Raw genomic sequence first — 19258 nt, forward strand, 5'->3', positions numbered from 1 at the left:
GGAAACCATTTTACAAGACTGAGTAGCTCCGGAAACTTTAAAATGCACGGCAGGAATCTTACAAACCAAAAAGACGGTGCCGGATTTAAAACAGAAACGCCCGTTGGAGTTGCGGGAGGAGAGAGCCTTCGCCGGCACGGAGTGGACGGAGTGTGAGGCTTACCGAGTGCATCTTCGTAACCAGGCCAAAGCTACAATTTTGTATTCCTTTTGCTAGCGACAAAGTAACACAAAGGATGTAGCACATGCCCATTTGAAAAACCTGGAAACTGGGTAAAAGAGAAAATGGTGGCCTCACCCTTGTTTCACTGTTTACAGATCGTCTTATTTCTTTGTATTCTTGTTCTCTGCATTTCCCACACAGTTGAGTTTTGTCTCCGTATTTATCAGTTTTGTGTCCTATTTCATTTACTACGGCACCACAGTCAGCTACTTACACCATTCCATCTTTATGCACATCAAATTATGACAATAACCATTATTATAAATGTATGGCAATTTCCTTAACTTTTTTCTAGTGTTAGCCAATTACGTCATTATCTTTTTTTTTGCAATCATAAATAATGCTTAAGTGAATACTTTATCCATAAGCCTTTGTCACATTTACTATTATTTTCTGAGAGTAGATTCCTACAAACAGAGTCACAGGATCGAAGTTATGATCGTTTTTTAAGACACTGGTTGGTACACGTTCCAATCACCTTTCCAGGAGAGCAAGTCCAATGTCGACAGACAGCAGCGGTGCAGGATGAACCGCCTCCTCCTGCTTCTCTCCCAAGGTGTTCTCCTGCGCGCCTGAGCCCCCCCGGCCACACCCGAACCCAGGTGGCTCCCCTGTTTGCACGTCCAGTCTGGGCCCGTTCCAGATTCCCGCCGCCCACTGACTCCTCCGCGTGGGCCTCCCAAAGGCTCCCTGACGTGAGTGGCGGCGGCTGATGCCCGACTTGGCGTTCCCAGTCCGTGCCGCAGCAGTGTGACCCAGACATTTCGGGGAGCGCCTCAGCCACCTTCCGCTCCCCCACGCCCCTCTTCCACTTCGCCACCTGACAGTGCACTCTGGTACACTGACCTCCCTCTCATTATCATGTTCTCAGCGGTCTCCCAGGGTCACAGGTCCCCTTCAAGTCTGCTGTCCACCCTGAACCCTCACCATGCTCTCAGGATGGGAGTGGATGTCTTTTTTTTTTTTAAGATTTTATTTATTTTTTAGAGAGGGGAGGGAGAGAGAGAGAGAGAGAGAGGGAGAGAAAGATCAATGTGTGGTTGCTGGGGGTTATGCCCAGCCCGCGCTCAATCCACTGAGCTATGCCAGCCAGGGCTGGGAGTGGATGTCTTCACTCCCAGTCTAAAACACTCTAACAGCTACCTGCATTTAGGAGAAAAACCGCACCCCAGATGGGGCCAGCGAGGCCCACCACCCCCTTCCTCTCAGCTTCTTCTCACACTCTGCTCGCCCTGCTCTCGCTGCTCCGGCCGCCCTGGCCTTCCTTGACCCCCTCCAGTGGGCCACCCTCGCTCCCGAGTGTCTGAATAGCCTGCTCCCTCCACTGCGCTCTTTCCTCCCTGTCGCCGAGTTAACTCCTCCTCTGCCTCGGGAATCGTCGCCACGTCCCCACACGTCACTTCCCTGACACCCCTGCGGGTCGGCTCCCCTCTCACCCACTCTTCCTCTTTCACGGTTACCTTTCCCTGCGTGGCCCTGATCACAGGCGTGATTTTGGAACTACGGGAGTTTCTTTTCCTTTCTCATTTACTGATTAAATTTGATACTGTCTGTTTTCCCAGCTAGCCTGTAAACAACGTTAGGACAGAGACGGTACCACTTTTTTGGCTCATCAATCTATCCCCCAAGAGATTCTGGGAAGTTTTGTTCATGTTTATTTCTTGCCGTAGCTCTATGCTTGGGTTTAGTGTTGTCATTTGGAATTTTTTTTTAGAACGCTCTTCACTGTTTCCTTTGTGGAAGGTGGGAAACAAACGGCCTTTCTGGCTTCTATATTTTTTAGAGGTTTTCAATTCTACAGGTAAAGGATCATTTTTAAGCTTTCCAAATCATTCTTTAGTTCATTTTTGTATATATGAGATTCAGGAGTAAAATAATTCTTGATTTACTGAAGACTTCAGAAGCTTTTACGTTCCCCCACTTTCACGGTAACCGCTAACCTGTCCACAAGTATTGTAGACACTTGTCTCTACAGCGGAAACCTAGATTGTTCCTGAATTATTAGTAGATACCTAGAGTGTTTCTGAATTATTGTTTCCACATCTCTTTAAGAGTCTCCTATTTTTCTTTTTCTTTTTTTACTTTTGCATTCGATGTTGTTACACTTAAGCAATTACTTAGATGGAACTCAAGGTGTAACTTGAATAAATGCTTATCACCAGGCGCTCTTTCCACCTGCACGTCCCCATCTGTGACTCCTGACTCGGGCTCCCGTTCTGAATCGGCCTGCAAGTGGGCGGGCGGGCTGGGTTTCTGGCTGAGGCCGCACTCCACTTCTCCCGTTGCCTCAGAGAGGAAGGGCGGACGTTTCTTCTCGTTGTCTTCCTGCTCAGCCCACTTTCTCGATCGGGGGGAAGCGTGCACTGGCCATGCACAGACCCCCCACCCAGGCCACTCCACGAGTCTCGCACAAAGCTGACTGACACGACCACTCTCCGAGGCTTCTGAGACGCTCCACCTCCACTGTGTGTGATTTGTGGGAACAGCGATGGATGGAGAAGGGTCGAGGAGAAACTTCTAATTTCTTACCATCTTTAAAAAAAAAACCCTCATTTCATCTTCAGAGCAATCCCGCCAACTTGGTAACGGAGCTGTTTCACCGCTGAGGGCACTAAGACCCAGAGAGATTAGCTGACTTTCCCGAGATCCCAGAGCCGAGGACTGGCACAACCTGGGCCTACCCCAGTCTCGGCATGTGGCCTCCTTAAAACAAAAATTTGTTGAATGAATGAATGAATGAATGAGTGAATGAGTGAATGAATAAGAGAATGAACTCGGACTGTGCTTATTTTTAAAACCACCTTGTATCATTTTTTGATCGAATCATGAACTTTCTACAGAGCACGTAACATTAAAAAGTTTTAAAAGGCAAATCACAATAAGCAGAGTGAGCAATTTCAATTAAACGTGGGACCCGTTTAGAGAAAATGTATTCTCCAAGTACGGACGTTTATTTTTGGAAAATCCGGAAGATCCTATCGTCGCTACAAAGCAGACAGGGTAATGGATTATCTTGATGGGATCAAAAACTCATCAGTTTTTAATTATCTAATTATTTTCCTTCCATTTAGGTTTCCACTCGAGGCGTTTCCTCTGCCCAGCGAGCCCTGAAAGATGCAAAGGTACGGGGACAGCCAAGCTGGACGGACGCCACGCAGCTCCTGGCCAGCTGGACGTCACGCGACGCAGAAAGGGTGCAGATCTGAGGAATTCAGCTCTGGCCCATTCTCCGTGACCTTTCTCCAGAGTATTTTCTTTCAGGGGCTCTTCACATGGAAAATCTTGATTTTTTTCCCCCCTCCAAGGGTAGCCAAATTCTTGAGAGGGAAAATAATTATCCGGTTGAAACATTAGAAGAAGGTCAGAGACTCCTGGTGGCTTTGGCAGCTTCGTCTTTACCCACTTTTGACGCTGCATCTCAGGCTGTGTCTAGACATCCAAGGCGAGCTGGATGCAGGTTTGAAACACTGACCGAGCTGATTTACGGGAAGCCTCGTAAATCCTGCGCCAGCCGCTTCCAGGCTCTCACCACATGCCGGGGCCGCACAGATAACCCGCAGCAATTTGTACCGGCTGCATTCTTTTGTTTAGTCTATTTCGGCTGCAATCATGCAGATACGAGCTTCTGAACGACTCTGCTAGGAAATCAAGCTGAACTATGTGTTTTACAGTTTGAAAAAATAAAAGTCACCTCCGCGTGAAAAATGAGCCTGAGAAATTGTATCCCACGCAGAGAGGGCTTTTAAGCGCTGCACCCGGAAGAGGACACGGCCACGTGATAAGACCCTGTTTTGATTATATGTAGAACCCTCAGTCACATCTCATGAGGGCTATGACAGCTCTTCAAACATCTCAGACCAGATATTACGTGTCCCCCAGGTCTTTTAGCCCCTGAGCCAACCCTCCTGCCAATTTTTTCAGATGTTTCTAATATGAAGAGGTTTCTAGATAATGCAGCCCTCCCTCCCGTGCATTTGTTCTATTTTAAAAGGATTTTCGAAAAATGGGATGCCAACCACCGACCACAAATCTCTAGCAGCAATATTGGTGGAATTTTTGCCTGCTTTCTAGAGAGTCAATTTTACAAATGTCAGTGAAATGTAGAATATAGTTAAGACCACGAACCCCTGTCGAAGTCCAGGCTGGGCCATGTATTATCCGATACGACACCGGGTGAGGCGACCTCTCTGAATTTCAGTGCCTCCACCTATAAAGCGGGGATAATGACAGTATCCACCTCAGGCCTACTGTGATAATAAAGGTTATTATGTATGAAGAGCATCGCTTCACGGGATGCCCAGCAACCCACAGATTTTGGGTGAATATCCAATAAAATATACAAACTACAAAAATTATTATTATGCATTATTCTCGCTGCCTTTAGGCTCTCCACACTTCACCTTCGTAAAACCAGACCCCTCCTGCATGCATCATTCACTGCCAGAGGCACGACGTGCTTTCACCGGGCTTGACTCGATATCCAACCTTTGCTATTTCCTTTTCTTGACACAGTCAAGAGCCAAAAAAGAAGTTTTAAATAAAAATTTTTAATGTTTAAAAGAAATGTTTTAAGCTGTAAGAGGGGATGTTTTAACTGTAAGTTTAAAAATAAAGTAAGGTGTAACAGTATTACAAAACATTCGCGGTAAGTGCAGCGACAGGGTGGGGTGCGTCCCCACTGGCCCTCACTGTCTGGGGCTGCCAGTGGCCACGGAGCCAGGCGCCGTGGGTGTTCCGCAGAGGAGGAGCTCAGGGGGAGGTGCGGTTGTCACTGTGGGGTCACACTGATGGCGAAAAGGATCGTTAGGAAGGCCGTTGGTGGAAATTCTTACGATCTGGACTATTGGGTATCGAAATGTTCTTGTTCCTAGGCAAATGCTAACACAATCTGATGTCACATCAGCTAAGAAGGTGACCTCAATGACAAACAGGCAGGTTCGGAGCCACCCCTTCATGGGAACTGGATTTCCCAGCTGGCCGAGTGAGGGGGCTGGGGTTGCTGGCCCCTTCTCTGCCCGTGTCATGGTCTCCCCCCCATAAGAGGGGGAGAGCTGGCGGATCGGACTGGTGTTTCTGAAACAGACATTGAGCGAGCTTGTGCCCGCAGGACACACGCCTCCTCCCGCCTCCCGCCCCCCTGCACTCCGGGATGCTCTGGTGAGCCGCCTGCGCTGGAGGCCTGTGGGCACTCAGCTGGGGTTGGGGCTGGGGCTGGCGGGGGGGGAGGGGGCACTGAACTGGGAGTGAGACCCTTGGCCAGGGATCTCGACCCACTTGTTTTCCGCTTTATCTGTGTGTCTTCTGTGCTTCTAAAACCAGCAGCGACAAATGCGAACCTCAGAGGGGAAGGGAAGGGTGTGATTTATTGACCCCCTAAAACTCCAACAGTGAGGGGTGGCTTTGAAGAGAGGGTAATGGTTTGGGTTTCAGATGGGTTAGACAGGAAGTGACAGGGGCCTTCTGGGTGGAAATGCCCGGTAGGCGGTTGGCAACGGGGGCCTGGTGTCTCAGGACCATAAATAATAACAATGCTACATGTGGCGGCAAGGCTGGGTGCCACATGAATTTGTTTATTTTATTCTAATACAGCTCCTTAGCTTCCCTAAGGATTTTCCCATAGGAGGACAAGCCAAACTGCCAGAGGTCATGCGCCTACTTGGGCATAACCACCAGCAGGCAAGTTAGCCAATATTACAATATCCCTGGAAAAAAGTTGTTGTTGCAATCTGAGCTTCACGTCGCCCAAAGCTATGAAAGACTTTAGAAGGGGATTTAAAAAAAAAAAAAAAAAGGACAACTGGGGAGGAACACACAGACAGAACTACGGTTACTCTCCGTCTGTCTCGTGTACCAGGCCAGAAGAGGTTCCGGGCGGGTCTACTTTGGCTCAGCGTCTCTGCAATCTCGGAAACAAAGGCCCCACGACCAAGGCCACCCCTTCTCACCTGCTGGGAAATGTGCAGGTGGTGCATGCCTGCCTGGCCTCTACCCCTTCGGCAGGTAGTTTTTGAGACTCACCTGAGGTGGGATCTTCCTTTTGCGTTAATGACTGACTGATAACAATGCATTGTCTAAGTTCTCTGAGAGCTCATTTGTAAGGTTCTAAAGAGCTGGACTTATGAGGGGCGATCCCCACAGGAGAAGCGATACCTCGTCCCAGAAGGCACAGCTCTGATCACGCCGGAGACAGTGGGGACAAGACATGGAGCGACGGGCGTCCGTGAGCCGCAGATGCCGAGGGGGCGTTTGGTTGGTGAGGACTCTCGGGCCTGGGGCTGGGGTGAGGACATCGGAGTGCGATTATCAGCACCGAGGCGCTCGTCAAGGAAGCAGGGCAGAGGAGTATTTCAGACGGGTGGACGGGGCTGGCATGGCGTGGAATCACTGGTTTTCCACAATGGCTGCCCACAAAACGAGCCTTTCAGATTATTTTTAAATTACTACCTGTCGATGATATTATTATTATTATTATTTTAATCATGTCAAGTGGTATCAATGACAGTTCCTTGAACTTGGTTTGAAAGTTCTGTATGAGTCTTGATCCCTTGGAGAAACAGGCCTTCTTCACAAACCAGTTCCTTGCGAGGCTACAGAAAGATGTCCTGGGCCCATCAGGACGCGGGACTGCCCACAGGGGGCGCTGACGCGCTGGCTGGCCCAGGAAACCAGCACCACCTCCACCTTGGCTGCGCTCAGTGTGACCAGGGTTGGGGTGGGCGAAGATAGTAAATCAGATTTTACAAACATCAAGCACTTCAATGACAACCGTGTCCTGTGTGAGAGAGTGATGGTCACGCAGAAGTCGGTGATGACGGTGGTGGTGACTGTCCTACGGCCAGGGGTGTGGGGATGCATGCCGCTCTTGACCCCCTGGCTCACTTCTACCGGTTCTTCCCGCCTGGGCGCTGACACCCCCTCCCCGGAGCCCTCCCCGAGTACCGTTCGCGGCACGAGTCATTCTCTCCTCGGTGCTCCCTTCATGTCTTTCTTAGACATCCTTCAAGCTGAACTGCAACCGCCTTTTACTTATGGGGCTTCCTACTCCGTGAAGTGGAGAAGTACAAGCCATGTCAGAGCTGGGTGACATAAAAGCACGGGTTGGAGATCCGTAATGGAGCAATAAAAATGGAAGAGACTTTGATAGACATCTTCAAACTCAAAGTTTCTGTTAAGGAGAACGACCAGGCCAGGTGTCTTCGCAGAAGACAACAGAAGGACGGACGGGCTGTGTGCCTGGTTACACGACACGTCCCTCTGTGTGATGATGGTCCCTAGAGTATCCAGGCGCTGGCTGACAGTTTAAGAGACACTTGCCGAGGAGCTATGTGACAGGTGTTGGGCCAAGCTCCGAGGGACACACGGTGATGGAGACGAACAAGGTCCCCGTTCCCGTGAAGCTTATGTATGTCCCGGCCCGGCGCACGAAGACCGACGGTGGACAGAACGCTGGGACACCAACAGCCACACCCTTAGTCATCACTGTCCGGGTGCCAGGTATACCCCAATACCCCTCGGGCATCTCCCTCCTCCCCCTGAAACCGACAAAACAAAAACAGACATCTGCTTTATTCCCCTCGGTTTCATCATCTTAACAATTACTCCAAGGACTGAAAATAATTCATAACCCAGATAAAGGGGAGCTTTACAAAGCTTTTAGTGGTTTTTGAAAACTGCTGTTTAAAATGCACACTACAAAGGCGTCTCTGACCAGACAGCTGTTTCCAAGGGCGACGATTCTGTGTTTTAGGACTAAGTTGAAAATTGAGATGTCTTTGCCTTCCAGGACAGCTCAGCAGCTGGGGAGATTATTTCTCTTCTCTGCCTTTCGCATTTTACTGGATTTAATTTTAAGGGTAAAAAAAAAAGATAGAAAGGAGAAGATTGCATGGCGCACAGAACAAAACCTACTGCATAAGGAGCAACTGCACGTTTTTAAACGCAGGGAAACGCAAAGGCGACCGCAACGCTCTGTTTAACTGGAGGAGGAGACAACGCAGCCCCTTCCCGGTGACAGTGACTGGCTTCCTTGCACGACACAGAGAAGGACCCGCACCTCTCAATAACATCCAGGTGGACCTGGTTTTCTGCAGGAGCAGAGAGAGACGAGCAGAGCCGTGTCAGGAAGCGACAATGGAGGACTGGTCACAAAGAGTCCAAGTCTCTGCTGCCTGTACTCTTCACGGGCCCAGTCCTGCCAGCCACCGTGGCCAGTTCCGGGGCCCGACCCAAGCGACAGGGCCCATGCTTAGGGAGCGGGAGGGAGCCTCCCAGGTGACCAAGGTTGAGACGGACCAAGTGGAAAGGCTGGGGGAAGATGTTCTCAGGATGACTCTAGCAGGCGACCCACTGCTGGCAGCGGCCGGAAGCTCCTGGAGTTTCAGGCCGTTGCCGCAAAGGGGAGAACGGAGAGGAAACTCTCCACGTTGCAGAGAGATATCGGAAAGAACTTTCTGGTAACGCAAATGAACCTCTGATAATCAGGTCTCCCTTGGCGGCTAGCAAGGCCCTCAGGCGGAGGGTGCCAGGGAAGGAAGGAGCCCCGGGGTGAAGCCTGGAGGGGCAGGTCGATGACAGGCTGCTTGAGCCTCTGTGGGCAGAAACACGGGTGTGACCCGAGGGGCCGTGGCATGTGAGACTCTGGGGCAAGGGCGTCCCTGGGAGAGGCAAAGGCTCTAGGACAGGAACCAGCTCAACTAAGTCGAGAAAGAGCGAAGAGGCTGATGGCCCGCAGCAGGGGGGACGAGGGGCAGTGGCTGAAATTAAGGTCAGACAACCAGCCAGAGGCCACATTAGGGAGGGCCTCGAAGGCCATGATAAGAAGTTTGGATTCTTCCCTGAGCTGGACGAAAGGGCCCCGAGGAACTGTGGCAGAGGTGTGTGACAGGACCGGATTCACTGCTTCTGGCATCTCTGTCGTGTGAGGACACGCGGCCCGGAGAGCAGCGAGAACAGAAAGAGACCCACCAAGGACGGGGCTGCTGCTGCAGACCCCGGGCCCCAGGCGGCTGGGTTGGAGGCAGATGCAGGGAGAGGGAGTCAGATTCTAAATCGGAAGAACACCCTAGAACTGGCTGAGGAACTGAGGCGGTGCCGACGTGTCTGGCACGAGCAGCTGGGAGATGGGAGGAGGCTGCGTCTGGGCGGGGAGGTCCGGGGGTCAGCACTGAATGGGGTCGGCAGGTAGAGACTGCAGAGGGGTGTGGAGCCCAGGAGAAAGAGCGGGGCCGGTGTGTCCATTTAGCATCCCCAGCACAAAGATGGCACAAGGGCTGTCTCTGTATCTCCACATGGTGACAGTGGGACCTCTGAGGATCAAGGCTGACTGGACAACAGTAACGTACATAGACAGAGACCATGACTTTGCCAATGGCTCTGCGCTGACCTGGGAGTGATCCCGGCGCAAATACCTGCGCGCTGTCCTGTGCCTACGCAGAGATGCGCAAGACCCCGCAGGGGGTCTCATACTCGTCTGCTCCCCCGAGACACTCAACTGAAGATTCTTTTACGCTTGCGTATTTCAAGTCAATGAGCTTTGACATTGACTACCAGTGCATTGAAAGGGACTTAAAATGCCCCCCATTATTTCCCACTCCAACACAGTCATTGTTCCCCAGCTCTCATAAAGCATCCGAGCTGACCAAAGGTGAGTAAGCACCATCTCGAGAAGTTCTCAGCACACACTCATTCCCGCACTGACTGCAAGGAGGGGAATGACCCCCCCGTCTGTCTGGCAGGGCTGTGTTTGCAAAACCAGACTGCTCGTGAAAACAAGCAAAGCGGGCTCCGCAGCCAGACCCTGGCCTACCTACTGCCCTGGGTTCAGCACGGGGAGACCGATGTCACAGGCCGGAGGAGTCGCAGCCATCTCAGGCACCACCTGAGAAGGACAGTGTGATCTCCAAACCAAATCGGTGGCTGTGGGCTGCTGGGGTTCTGGGCTAGTCAGCACGGGGTGGGGGTGGGGGTGGGGGTGGGGTTGAGTGGGGGAGTCCGGCCCAGCTCGGCAGGCAGGGGTGTGGGTGCCCTGCTACACAGCGTGCGTCTGTACACTCACCCAGGGAGTCGCACGCTGACACGCGCCCTGACGGTTGAGTGCCGGCGGGACAGAGCAGAGGCGTTTATGGGAAAGAGGGCTAATGAGTCGCAGAGACTTGCCTCCTCCTCCACAGCAGGCCGAAGAGTGAGCCCTGGCGTGGGGAGTCCCTGAAGGCAACTGTGTGTGTTACGTATCGTGAAACACAGTGATAGCACACGCACCCCGTCCCCCGGGCCTGCCCCCCCCACCCTGGGCCCCCAAAGGGGCTCTCAATCAGGAAAGGAGATAAAAGTTAGGGAGCACTGACCCTGGCAAGACAGAGAGCCATTATCCACCCAGGGCAAAGGGCATGCAGGGCACCGGTTGAATTCTACAGTACTCTGAACAGAGTTAGATAAATTTTTTAAAAAAGGTGTAACTCTGGGACAAAGGTAGGATCCACCACAGGAGTGTCCCTTCTGTGAGGGGAACCAGCCAACGTCAGGAGGCGGAGGCCTTCCCTGCAGGCGGTCTCTGAGCCAGGGGATGCTTCCCTCCAGGGGCCAGCAGATTGCAAACTCATCGTTGTCATCGCCTGGGCTGCAGGAGTCCCTGCTTAACGTCTCAGGGACGGAACTTGCGAGCAGCCTCTATTTCTGTCCCAGGGTCTCTCCTCATCACAGTCACGTAATCTGATGACCCGAACACGTTTAAAACCTCTCTCTCTTTTTCTTCTTCCAGAATGAAGTATCCCAATCCTTTGGCTCGGCTCACAAAACAGTTCTCTTACCTCATCAATTATTTTCATTTTCACTTGCAGGATCCTTTTTATATGTTTCCTTGACATTGATGGAGAAATTTTAATGAGTAAAACTTCTGTGTAACGTTCGAGGTGATAAAACATCATCGTTTCGTGTAAAAGCAAGACGGTTTCTGGGCGGTGTCTGCCGGAGCACACCGACCCCCTGCAGAGACTCCTGGGTCCTTTCCCCTCGCCGCACGCAACCCGACTGCGAGCATCTCAGGGTTCGGGTCGCTTTCCTCTGAAGACACAACACCTCGCGCTTTCCCACAGTGCAATTAGTCAGCCATTTCCTGCTCGCTGCGGAAGCCCCGAGAAATCTTCCAAGGATTGTGCAACCTTCTGGAGATCTTCTTTTGACCGCCCAGGGGAGACTGGCCTGCGAGGGCTGAGTTTTTGCAATGCATCTCTGATCATTTATGCAGATGTCATGGCTGGTTTACACATTTGGGAATCGAGGAAATTAGGATCCAGGAACTCTCATTTATCATCCTATACCATTGACAGAAATATCCATCTCTTCCCCGTCTACTGTGAGAACCCCAAGTGCAGAGAACAAGGACCATTTGTGTTTGCACCAGCCCCTGCCAGAGAGCCTTGCTCCCAATAGGTGCTTGGAAAAGTACTTATCAGTTAGATGACTTCTACCCTCAGCTTACTTCCTCAAGGAGTAGCCCAGCACATTAAAAAAAAACAAACCCTCAGTTCCACAATGATTCAGACTTGCTAATAATCCTTACAGTAAAACTGTGCTGATGGCTATTTGAAAATGTAAACATGTGGTCATTCCTTTTTGCACACATATTTAACCACCCAGAGAGCTCAGGGAATATTGAGGCAAGTTTTCTTCTCAAAGACACAATCTCGCCTTTCGTCTGACTTCTAGTTCTCACATCTTTTATTACAATCCACATTATCTGACCTAGTATGAGCGTGAAAACCCTCATTTCTGGTTCTGGAAACACTCTGGTTCTCCAGTTCGTAAAAAGAATCATCGCAGAGGCACGTTGATGGTATCAAAAACAAACAGTGGCGTCCCATTTGAGAGTGGAAAATTAACATGAACTTTGATTCATCAGGGACAGGTGAGAAATGGGCCGTTAAACTAAGCATTTTGGTGAAATTAGAATATAGAATGCATAATGTATGTGTCATTTCTGTATTGCAGGATTTGAAAGAATTATGATACAATTTACATACAAACCTTGGCAAACATAAATTCTAGTGTTGAACGATACACTTCAGACTTCATCCAATTTAGAGAATACTAGCAAAATAAGTCATCATAAAGAGTTGTAGAAAACAGCTGTGTGCATAAAACAGGTTTTCTGTGGTTGCGTTGGGAGGTGCCATGGGGGCCACCAGAGCCCAGGTCCCTCACGAGGCAGGACTCTCCCCCACGACTTTGTCACAGGCAGGACCGGCCATCCTAGCCCGGTGCCCGGTACTGTGCGGCGTGGCTGTGAAGAGCGTCCCTCTTCCTCTTAAAGTGATGACGAGTTACGATCGCCCTGCCAACCAGCAGCCACCAGCTTCTGTGCCAAGTGCTCTGCTGCTGGGCGAGGCTCGCACGTTGTGGTAAACATATAAAATATAATAATGTAATGCATAAAAATGTTAAAACCTCTTTCTGACGATGAGCTGGTATGTTTAGTCCTTGGACCCTAAAAAACCATGACAACCCATTTGGTTAGAGTTGCTTGGTGTCGATACCAACGAACCCCCGAAACCTTCATTTAGTTTTACCAATGCTTATCAACGAACTCAAGTGTTCGGGCTCATTGTTTTAAAAAGGACACGGCTTTGCTGGTGCCAAACGTGTTCACATTTGCACTGATGGTGAAAAGCAGGGGTGGGCGCCCTCGCTCGGGGCAGGGCACTGCCCTGAATCTGAGCTGCCAGCCGATGTTCCCTTCAGCAGCACAAACCCACCGTTCGAGAGGAAAGCCAGTTTCCTCGCAGGGCATCCAGAGGAAGCAGTGAAAATGTTAATTTTATGAAATCTAGACCCTGAGCACACACCCTTCTAACCTTCCGAGCCACCAAGCAGGAGCGGGCCCCCCCGTGCACCGAGGGCGGTTCTCCGAGCGGAGGCGCCGGTGGGATGGAACCGGAAGCGGACGCCAGCACACCTGCGTCGTTCACGTGCTGCCACCTGTCCAGGGAGGTCGGGCTGACCCTCGGTCCCTATTATGAAAACCGGAATTTTGGGCAGGAATGTCCCAAACATGAACAAAGTGGGCCTGTCACCTAGAGGGAGCCCACTGACAGACAGCATTTGTGACCGGTGGTGAAATTCAACCTTAGAATTTTGGAAGCCTTGAGCCTCCCACCTTGGGCTTGACAGCTCCCCCCTTTCTGATGGGGACGGGGGTGGCATTCGCAGATGTGATTTTTTTAAAGACTGTGTAATGAAATGTGTAAATATTGAGAAGGTCTGTACAAATCAGCGAACCAGTCAGGATGTTCCAAGTGACAGAAGTCTGAGGCTACCAAATCACACGCCAGTAGGAGACCCACGTACAGAGCACGACAGGCCAGTGGATGACTGCGGAGAGCTAGGAAACGCTCATCGGTGCGGTTTCAGATTCCACGGCGCAACCAACATGTTGGACACCATCTCTTGTCGAGTTTTGGTAAGGTATCAAAGAAGAAAATCCGCAATTGTCCAAAAAAGCTATTAAAACACTCTTCCCTTCCTAACTACGTATCTTAGGAAGGCCAGATTTTTTTCATTCACTTCAACCAAAACAACATATTGCAACAGATTGAAAGCAGAGGCAGATATGAGAAACCAGCTGTCTTCCATTAAGCCACACATTAAAGAGATTTGCTAAATTGTTAAAAAAAATAATAATAATAATGCCACTCTTCTCTCTGATATTTTTCCATAAAAACATACTATTTATGTGAACATAAAATGGATTTATTACTATCCTTTTAAAAATGATTTGATAAATAAATATTTTTAAATTCCTTATTTTTAATTTCCAACAATGGATATAATTGGTGGTATGCTAACAAATGTTTAATGACTTAGCTTTCCAGAAAAAAAAAAAAAAGCTGTGGTTTGTAGCATTTGCCAATTTCCATGGTATAAATACTCTCACTATAGCCAGCTTTAAGCAACAACATGAAGTCAACTGGCTCTCGGAATTCCTGATATAATCCACACATTCCACATAAACAAAAGCCCTTTGAAGTCTTTGAGAAGTTTTAAGAGAGGAAAGGGGTCCTCAGACCAAAAAGTTTGAGAGCCATTAGTACAAATCCTATACGGCCCATTTATTTTGAAATTCGCAACGTAGTCATCAAAACACAGAAATATGTTAACTGCTTCAGTGCACTGGTCCGGTAACCCAGTCGCAAGCACTGATCGGTTTTCTAAAGCAAAATCACTCCAGAGCAGGCAAACGGGTTCCGGCCGAGACCTAGGCGCGCGACACGCAGCACGCGCTCCGCGGCCGGGGAGGGACCCGTCCGCTTGCGGGGAGGTGAGGAGTTCACCGGCGCGCCAGGCGCGCGCGGTGCGGGGGCGGCCCCAGCGATTCCCTGCAACTGCAGTTACTGACACCGTGTCTTTGCGTGCACCGTCTTTCCCTCACATTCTAAGAAATAAACACAGGCCGTCTCCAAGTTAGAGAGAGGAACGAGAAGAGGGGGGGAAAGCTCGTTCCAGCCGGGCTCTGCAAATATTTTCTTTATGAAAGCACGCATCTGCTCGGAGTTAGCGGCAGTGTGACTAACGTTTTCTGCGAGCGCTGGTGCCACGTCCCGCCCTTTGCCGAGGCTCTGTGTGAATTAAAATTAATTACACCTGCCAGTAAACAGCTTTACTTTTGGTTTCCCTCTGAATGTGGCAAACCGAAGCAGAATAATGTAATTTACATTCAAGGTATATCATTAAACCCTCCACAACATTTTCCTCTCAGCAGGTATAGTCACTAAGGACATTTTTTTAATGGGTAAGTTGGCCTCGCAGTAAATCAACTGAGGAAAAATAAAAACTACGTTATACGTGCAATGTTCGGTCACAGAAGAATTTCTGATCTGCACATTGATAGTGTAAAAAGCCAGGCTTATAATGAATATTCTTGAGGGCACGATTTGGGGGAGCTCAGTGACTTTGGACAGCTTTGGTATCCACGTGTTACTTTGATGCAAAGGCTCCTGTTTTTTCCAGCCCAAGAACTTCTGGGCAAGGTGTTTAATAAACCAGAATAGTACACGGTAACGCTGGTAACAAGGCCGGCCACTGTGTCCGCCGAGAGTGCCTGGGTGCCTTGCGCTCACACGGCAACAGACCTGAGTAATAAATAACCCAGTTTGGACTTTTTCTGTTTCTTTCCCCATCGGATGTAAGTTTTTTTCCTTCAACTTGAAGATTGCTTTACCATATTCTGCAGGTCATTCCTACCAATCTGCTGATCCCAGGAGTCCGCAAACACATGCCCCGGACTTTTCTTTATTCTTGTTCTTTGGGAGGCTTCTAAGACAGTCAAAGAAACTTTAGGTGTTTGGAAATTCCCTTCAGGCTCGACCCGCTAGGGGAATGTTCGCCTCCCTGCTTGCTCATTTCGCCAGAGCCCTCCCCGCAGGTGGCTAGCTGGCACACCTGGTCACCTCCCTGCTGGCCTTGGCTTGGAGGGGGGAGGCGCAGGGTCCCGAAACGCTCAGCCCACTGTACGACGCCTGGTGCACAGCTCACGGATTCCAGCCTTGCCGTGGGTAACCAGAATGTCAACTCCGTCTTTAAAAGGAAGGCCTGAGACAAGCCAGTTAATGTCTTGAATCTCGTGTTTCAGAATGAATGATTCGTTTTCAAAAAGAAAAGTTCACTTTCTAAACAAAAACTTGCCTCCCAATCTTCTTTACAAACCACTGCACGCTTCAAGATGCCCGGCCACTTGGATCAGTCTCCCTTCGTGGTCCATCGGAGCTTCTCCCGACACTGAACTGCCATGGTATCCCTTTTCATCTCAGAACCGAGCATCTATTTTCCCGGAGCACCCTTGCAACTAGCGATTGCTCCCCAATTGTCGATGAACACAGCTGGGGCCACTTTATGGTCCCCAAACAGGGGCACACTTCTGGTCTAAGCCGCAGTGCTTGTCTGATGGGGGCCTGGGAGGGGCGGGGAGGGGAGTGCCCATCAGCAAACAGTTGCTCTGGGAAGGAGGTGGGGGGCAGGCAAGGCGCCTGTCCTGAAATCCTAGAAGAAAAGTAAACTTGCTGCAAAGGGCGTGATTTCGTTTTGTCCCTGAACTTCACGCAGTCCGGGCTCACGCATGGAGACAGCCCCTGGACAGAAACGTCCTGAACACAAGTGCCCCAAACACGGACCCAAATCCCTGCTGGCGCTACGTGTGGCTTGAGGGCTGCGCCCCGTTTAAGTCCCTGGGAGAGGGAGGGGTCTCAGTGGCTGAGTCTGCCCTACCCCAACCCTTTGAAATGCGCCAAGGCTCCCAGAAAGCACAGCGCCTAATTCCCCCCGAAAAATGGATATGGGCACTACACAGGTGTTTGAAGCATGAAGAATTTCTCCAAAGCCCCTTAATGACATTTGAAAAAGCTGGAAAGCACCAACTTGCCATTTTTTTCCTGCCTCAGAAAAGCAGAAACAGTCATCCAAGTAGGGCATCGTACTCCTGTTTCATTTCAGAGTTTAATTTGAAAACCAATAAGAGAAGAATTTAAATTGATTGCTTCAAGCCACGGACATTTCATACCCGAGCAATTATGTTGGCTTTCATGAGAATTTATCTTAGCTGTGAAATCGATTGTCACAGGCTGAGTTCATAAAAATATTACCAAATCGTGTTTGATTCCTGCCTTGGTGAGGTGGGTGAGTCAAGGAGAAAAAAACCAAATGGGCAGATGATGCGGGCTCTCCAGGCCGGCTCGCTCCAGCCCCTCCTCTCTGGCGTGGCCGGGATTTCCTAACGCTGCTAATTCACGGCCACAGAGACACTCGGAGAGGGAGAAGATGTGGGAGCGAGCGAGAACTGGGAAGTTACCGTCATACACAGTGAGACAGAACAAAGGAAGAGAGTGGGCGCACAAAAAAAAAAAAAAGAGTTCTTGGATTCAAAGATTTGCCTTGGACAGCTTTCCAAATATGAAGTGTCCTTGTATCGGCTCACTAAGCATGGATTCCAATCCGAAGGCCTGCACAGGGAGAAGCACAGGGCACGTCCTTCTGGATTCAGAGGGAAATCAGTGTTGCTGTCACTCTGGGAGCTCAGCCCCGGCGCCTCCGTGCCCGCCCTCAAACCCCCATCTGACCACGTGGACTTAACCGTGGGAGCAAGGAGGGCCAAAACCCTACCAACAGAAAACGGGAAGGCCTGGCCCTCCTCCTCCCTAACTTTCGAAAGTTCTGTATTTCACAGCGAACCTGGAGTTTGTTAACGCTTTGGTAGAGCTCGAGAGGTAAAGGTTTGGAACGCTGAGTATGGATATGCAAAATACGTTTGAAGAACAGAAAGAAGATTGGGAGGACCAGGTTGAAACAATTTACAAGGAAACATCTGCTCTGTTTTTTTTTTTTCTTAAAGGACAATGTCATGGAATTCTGCTAAATTCATTTCTGGAGTTTGTATGTCACTGAAAATTCTCAGTTTCTTACTTTTTCAGTGAAAGATTTCTTTCTGTGCTAAAATTATTTCCTCTGTGTGTTTCCGTCCAATGTTTCCGTTTTCTGCCCGCTGGCATCTGAGGCTCAAGCGGTCGTAGAGCTCTCCTACAAAATGCGTTTCACGGGCACCGATGTCATGTATCTCTTCACCATATAAGGGAGGGTGCATGTTTACTATCCATTTGCTCATTCACTCTTTCACGTCATCGAGCCCCCGCCCCGCCCGCCACACACGCCCAGTCGCCAGGCACTGTGTTAGGCCTGGAGGGGGTGGGGGGAAGTAATCAAAGACAGACGTAGCCTCTTCCTCATGGAAAGTCGTCTAGCAGTGGAGACAAATATTGATGACATGATTACACTTATAGTAATTAATTTATGTATCATTGTGTTGAAACTGGAAAGAAGTACAAGTGTTACAATGTCGACCTGACACATGCTGTTACTGAGATGCCTCGTGTAAGTGTTTCTCAGGGCAAGTCCCAGACACCTGACTAATCCTAGATGATTTATGAGCTCTCGGGGACAATGTGTCAGACCTGAGTTGGTCTCCCAGCTAGCAGAACTTTTTTTTATATACACTGAGAATAAAGGATGGGGAAAACCAAACCCTTGTGTCATCCCCAAAGTTACGGAAAGTGTACAATGGACCGGACAAGTCCATTGAGAGTGCTCGAGTTTTCACTCTCAGGTGGCCTTGTTCCCTCCATGGGCCCTCGGGGTTTACAAACTCGTGCTTCGTGGAGAGAGGACCCACGCACACTCCATGGGAAAACGTAGCAGTTCCCACAGCTCATTACTCAGCTTGGACTGGAAGGCTGGTTACTAACTTTCTCTCTCTCTGACAAAGAGAAATCTTACTGAATCAGGGTACCCTGGCGATAAACAATTCTCACTCAGTCTTCCGCAAGGCAAAAAGAAATGTCTTAAACGTTCTTTTGACAACAGTGGGTAAAGTGAAATGAAATAACTCTTCCAGGTGTCTTGTTTCTGTTCCAAAACCAAGATTGATTGCGTTGCACCCCTCACAGAAAATTTCATTTCCTAGTACAAAACTCCGCATGTTTTTACTCTACCGCATTTCCAATAAATGCGAGCCTCTGCCGTCGCTGTTCATGGAAGAGTAATTGCTTCCTTTTTAATATCGATGTGACGCCCCACCACATAGAGTGAGAGATGACCTTTCAGACACGTCTCCGCCGCGCACCTTTTGCCCGGCGTGTTTGTTTAATCGAACACTTTTCCAAACAACTCGCACGCCAACCATGTCTTAATATAGAAAGGCGGCCGTAAAGGTGTACAAATGGAAAACCTGGCTCCGACTCCTTCCCAGCGAACAAGTGGAAAAAGAGGCCACTCAACAATGAGCATAAAGAGCCGTTCTTTTCAGGATGCCTGCGAGCGCACGCGAGCTGCTGTGTGGCATTATTTGACATTTATGGAGTGTCGGCAATGTGCCGGGGTCCAAGGGGAGTAGTGAGACATCCTAAAACCCCTTTCTGTAAAAAAGGGGGGCGGGGGAGGTGGACTGGAACTCTTGATCATGTCGATAAGCCATCTCCTGAGTCGAAGCTACAAGCAGCA

The 19258-nt window shown here is 49.8% G+C and overlaps 1 protein-coding gene across 6 annotated transcripts in view; it reads right to left on the reverse strand.

Annotated features, from left to right (window-relative positions):
- DNM3 (dynamin 3) overlaps nucleotides 1-19258 on the reverse strand; it is a 369351-nt gene that overhangs the window by 83330 nt on the left and 266763 nt on the right. The gene's annotated exons all lie outside the window — the stretch shown is intronic.

This window comes from Phyllostomus discolor, chromosome 14, assembly GCF_004126475.2.
Source record: "Phyllostomus discolor isolate MPI-MPIP mPhyDis1 chromosome 14, mPhyDis1.pri.v3, whole genome shotgun sequence".
NCBI lineage: Eukaryota > Metazoa > Chordata > Mammalia > Chiroptera > Phyllostomidae > Phyllostomus > Phyllostomus discolor.